This window comes from Squalius cephalus, assembly GCF_949319135.1.
Source record: "Squalius cephalus genome assembly, chromosome: 9".
Classification (NCBI taxonomy): Eukaryota; Metazoa; Chordata; class Actinopteri; order Cypriniformes; family Leuciscidae; genus Squalius; species Squalius cephalus.
Window position 1 is genome coordinate 6,042,570 of NC_137130.1, and position 6,000 is coordinate 6,048,569.

The following is a 6,000-nucleotide window of genomic DNA, read 5'->3' on the forward strand; positions in this document are numbered from 1 at the left end:
GTTGTCTGTGTAGGCAGTAAGAGAGATACTTCCCTAAACATGTGCCTGTGTGGAAATTCCATCTCACACTCAATCACACTCAATGTTTTTTTTTTTTTTTTTTTTAGTGATTGATAAAATACTTTTTTTTTTTGCTATTTTTTTGCTATATTCTTTCCCAGAGACAACATTTTGAGAAAGGGCAGAACTGTCATAAGAATCTTGCCCATTTTTTAATTTTGCATGTGGGCTTGGCTTTGTATTCTCCACCCTCTGGAGCAACACATTAAACATCCAGGACAAGTACAGTAAACAGACCCATGTGCTTAAGAAACAGCATGAGTCTCGTGTCAGTCACTGCCCCGGGACGATCCACAGGTGTTGGGTGTCCATTGGCAGAAGGGGGAGGGCGGGCAGGGCCCCTCATCATTAATCATTTTATAATAGCTGGATGGGTCAGGTGTCCATCTCAGAGATATATGTTTAGAGCTGACCAGTAGAGACAGCTTAGACTGAGTAGACTGTCTTTGCATGCATTCCATTTCAAAGGCAGTGTGTCAGTATGTTTTGGCTCAAATGCATGTGGTGCATGTTTAGGACAGTTGCATTGTCTGTCTCGGCTTGCTGCAGAAGTGTTGGATTTATGCATTGCTCTGATAGATCTATCTATCTATCTATCTATCTATCTATCTATCTATCTATCTATCTATCTATCTATCTATCTATCCATCCATCCATCCATCCATCCATCTAGCTATCTATCGAATATTGAATGAATATTTTTCATCCATCCATCTGTAAACCCTCAAAACTCATCAAGGTTTCAAGACCAAACTTCATGGCTTGCCAGGCCAGTATTTAAAGTTTTTACCAGTCTTTCTATTTAAAAATAGTCCCAGGGTATGAACTTGGAATTTCGGTGCATTTTTTATCTACTTCCTTGCATTCAAATTTGGAATTGCAATTCTGCATCTTGTTTGTTACCTCAATTTTAATTCAGAAATTTAATTGGCATTTAAAAGGCATGTAATTCAATTCCGGTCTGAATGGTGCACACACTCTGACCTGGGCACAGGGCTTGACATTAACTTTTTGAGGCACTTGTCCTTCGGACAAGTAAATTTATGTTTCACTTGTCCATGCACAAAAGTCACTTGTCCGGGTAAAGATTTATAATATCATTTATTTTTTTGTGTTTTGCTAATGCAGAATTCGAACAAACCATTGAAAGCATCCAAAAACTATCAATATTAATACAATTCAGTTGAAACAGTAGAAAGGAACATAGAAGTAGAAGTAGAAGTAGAAAGGAACAGTAGAAGGATCTTCAGACTCCATAATACAAAGTACTGTATCACCAGAGGTAGTGGTGACTCTTGGTGTAAAAATTAAAACTATCTGACCTTTATGCAGGCTCTATGCAAGTCATATCGGCAACATAACTGGAACACTATTCATCCTCTGTATCTTCGGACTGACGCCTTGATTCCCAGGGGTTAAATCCTGGGCGCCGCTGCCTTTGGCTGCAGGTCCACCACCTCTCCACCACCAATCCAGCATCAAAAGCCGCTTTCCGACCGGAGGAACCTTTTCACAGTTCCTAGAACTATTGGCTAAAGTACCTGGATGCCGGTGTGTTCGCACCGCAGGAACTAGGAACGATTTTAGTTCTAGGAACTCCATTTGTAGGAACTAATTTAGGTCCTACTTCAGAGTAGGGTCTAAACCAGCACTATAGGAACTATCCGTGACGTTTAGTGTACGCTCACGCTGATTGACCGAACGCACGCGGAACACCAGCACCCGCCATTTTTAAAACAGCTATATGTAAACACACAGATTATAGCCTATATATTTACTCCATAAACTAACTATACAAACATGGAAAACAGTGATAGATGGGTCTCTAAACCTTTATGCTGAAGAGAAAATCCAACGCAACTTTGAGGGGACCAAGCCAAACATGATTATGTTTATCTGCCCAGCTAGCAACACTGGACATCAACCACACGGCATAGGCTAATAACCTTTTTTCATATACTGTCTACTTTCTATAACAGTTCTATATAATAAGATATTAAACAGTACTGTTAGACAGATTGCTAACTAATAAACACAGAGAATGCGAGCATTGTTTGCTCTGGCGTTCTCAGCGCCGCCAAAATAAAAGTCGTCGTGCTTGTGTCACTCCCTTACCCCTCCTACCAGTTCCTATGGCCACTTGGCCAGTGCGAACGCAAACAGCAAAACCGAGTTTGGGGGAGAGTAGTTCTTAGAACTGTTTAGAAGTGGACAGTTCCTAGAACTAAGTTCCTAGAACTACTTGGTCGGAAAGCGGCTAAAGTCTTGCAACTTTGGGCCCTCTACTGACAGAAATAGCAGCCTATGAAGCTGGACTGAGCTGAGGCTAGTCCTCCAGTCGGACTTGATCCGTTTCACGGTTGAGAACCCTCTCTCACACACAGCTGTGCTGACTGGCAGGACCAAGTACATTTTCAGGAGTGTCACCAAACTCCTGAACCGTTCACATCTCTCATCTGAAAAGATAGGAAAATATAAGGTTATATTTTATCGGTCTTTCATTCTGATGACAGCAACCGTACTGAATGGCACTACGTTTTCCTTGTCTTACTTATAATGTTTAAGCATACCTTAACTGTTGACACTACCCTGCCACCAGGAGGTGTTAGATATGGAAAAGGCTATTGAGAATGAACCCGTACAGTTTTTGTGTCAAATTCTTACAGTAGTACACACACCTGACTTCAGAATAAAGAATAAAGAAATTTAAGAATGTGTCCCTCATTGGAACAGCTGTTCTCCCCTGGGCAAAGACCTTGTAGTCTTGAAAGTTGGACATGACATCTTCTGTGCTTATGCCCTCCCTACACAGGAGGACACTGAAGTGACTAGTCAGTGCCCTCAGATCCTCCTGACCACTCTCCCTGAATTGAGCACTGCCGTTTGACCTATCCCATTTGGGCCAGCAAGAGGGATCAAAGGCCTTAAATTTACTGACTGGGCTGCCCCTTTGTAGGTCCCTCAGCTTCTCCTCTAAGTGAAAGATGATGGCATCTGTTTGGATCAAAACATAATCTTTAATTACACAGCACCAATCTATAATGTAACTAACACTACATTTCTCCTTACCAATCACTGCAGCTCGTTCTGCTTCCAAGCTTGGAACTGTATGTCGAACGTGGAACTGCACTCCTCTGTGTTCTCCATTAGTCTTCACTGCCTCGTAGACTTTGGCCATCTGTGAACCCATTTCTGTCTTGAGTGCTGTCAGGTTCCAGTAACATGTCTCCAGGCTTTCAACCGCTTGACATACCATGCTGTTGTCTTTCTGGAACTCTTTGCTCAAAAGAGCGAGATGATCCAGTGTGTCACACATGAAGTGTAGGAAGATTAAATGGTGCAAGTTCTTGAGATACCCAGTGACTTGTTTCGCTCTTCCAACGACGGCTGGTGATGGTTTGGGGTTCCTTTCCATGCTTGCCATGTCCTTAAAATGGGCCAGGAGGACAGGGTAACTATCATATACAATCTACAAAAAAATAATTATTATTACATAATATCCATTTGGCATTACTCATTAATAAAATCTGCTGAAAAAGCTGTAGTTAATTTAGCACTGACCTTTGTTGCACGATGCACATATGGTAGCCATTGGGCACCATGGAGGTTGGACGGCTTCAGTACCTTCTCCTCCAGGGCCTCAGCAATCAGGTGAAGCTCCCTGAGAGCCTTGGGGGAGTAGTGGTAGTAGTGGTACTGGTCATATAGGTTCTTCAGTGTATTCTGAAGCTGTACCATGTTGGCATTTTCTTTAATTGCTTTAGTCACACCCAGCTCCAGGCGATGAGCAACACAGTGTATGGAGATGAGGTATGGAATGTCCCTCAGAAGCTGCGCTGCCACCCCATTCCTGCATCCGACATTGACTGCTGCTCCATCGCTGCCAAATCCCACTAGCCGTTCTTTCCAGTCATCAATGCCAGCTTCTCCAAATGCTTTGAAGAAAAACACAAAAAAAGAAGTCAGTTGAGCACCATATATTAAATGTAGACATGAAAACACAGATATTACATTGCTAAAACAAACCCCTCTGGATTAAGGTAGTTGCAACCAAATCAGTCTCACTTGTCAATTGCTTTCTGCATTTCAATATCATAATGACATTTCAAGTGAAAACACTTGTGCACCGTAAATCTACCATCCAACCATTCCACATTACCTGCATAGATGGCATCCAGGATCCCAGAAGCATTTCCTTGCTTAACAGCTTGAATGGAGAGGAAAGCATTTACTGGACCCTCGTCTGCCATGAAGCGGATATAGACAGCTTCATTTTCAATGGTGCCACCATCAGTTGCCCCATCAATCATGATGGAGAAATATTTGGCTTTCCTCAACTTCTCCATGAGCTTTTCCCTCTCCACATCATATATGTTACAAATGAAGCTGCAAAGAACAACATTATTCTGTTAACACTTTGGGTACTGCACACAATAAAGCATTGTTCGGCTACTTTATTTGTGTTTATTTTGTCTGTGTGTGACATACCGAGCGCAAGCTTTGTCTGAATTGTAGCTGTCTGGGAGTGTCCCACCGGTCCTGTTGATGAGCCCATAAAGTTCAGGAAATTGAGTGAAGGGTTGCTCCTGCTTTGAAATGTAATAGGCTGTGTGCATAAGGCCTGGTTCACACCGGACGCCGAAGCGAGGCGGAAGCGGCGCGGAACGGATGCCACTTCCTTTCAGCGCCCATGTTAACCTATGGTGTCGTTCACACCAGACGCGGAGTGCCGCAGCACGCCGCGGTCGGCCCGCGCCGTGAAGCGCCAGTTTCGGCGTCTGGTCTATTTTTTGCGCGAGCCGCGAGTGATCCGTGTCCATTCCGGCAGGAAGTTACACCAAGAAACACGAGACAATCCGGTCAATTGTCAAAATATAAGCAATTTTCAAAAATTAAAATACCGCGAGTGACAAATGCGATCATATTTGTGTATCTAAACAGACTAGAAAGATGAAAACAAACAAAGAAAAAACACAACAAAATAGATTTAATAAATTTGAAGAGAGGATGTATATTTCAACGGTATATCTACACTACTACTGTCTACCATATTCTCTCTCTGGTTGCGTGTGTGTCTCGACAACGGATTAATAAAAGAAGTGTACAAACTTCTTGGTTACAGAAACATGGTGTATTCATTTTATGAGGTTATTTACTTACCCATGATGTAAAAAATAGCTCTGAATAAACAACAACTGAGCAGAAGCGCTTGTCGACCGCCGCGGAGAATACGCGTCTGGTGTGAACAGGCAGGCGCCGGACCGCGCGTGATTTTCCGTTCCGCGCCGCTTCCGCATCGCTTCCGCATCGCTTCCGCGTCCGGTGTGAACCAGGCGTAACGTTTTTCATTTTATTATACAAGGCTGGATCCATTTTTTGTACTCATTGGACTATAGTTGGCACTTCTGCATTAGGACCTTTTGCCTTCTCTGCAACAGCACAGTGCTGGTGGCGTTTGCTGATCCCGTGGGACAGCAGTGTGTCATGTCTAAAGGCACTTGTCCCTTTGACCAACGAAGATGAGCTGAAATATTATACAAATAATATAGGTAACAATTTAGGTGTTATTAAAAATGTTATTTGTTAAACATTTACACAATTTCTGCAGAATGAAACACTTTCTGTTATGTACTGTTTTGCAGCTTCGTCCCAAGATCCCTTGGGAACATTCAGACCGTGCAGTTAATTTAATGCTCAACACTTGAACAGGGGTTTCATTACTTGAAAGAGGAATTATTTACTGCGTCATCTCAGTTACAGTACGTACATTATCAACCTTTCATAATAATTTCAGTAAAAAATTAATTAATTAATTATTAATAATTTCATAATAATAATAATTATATACAGCTAACAAACTAACGTAGCTTGCATTGCTAGCGACATTGGCTAACTCAAATTCGGTAGGTAGCCTCAGTATTTGCAAGCTATAGCTAGACT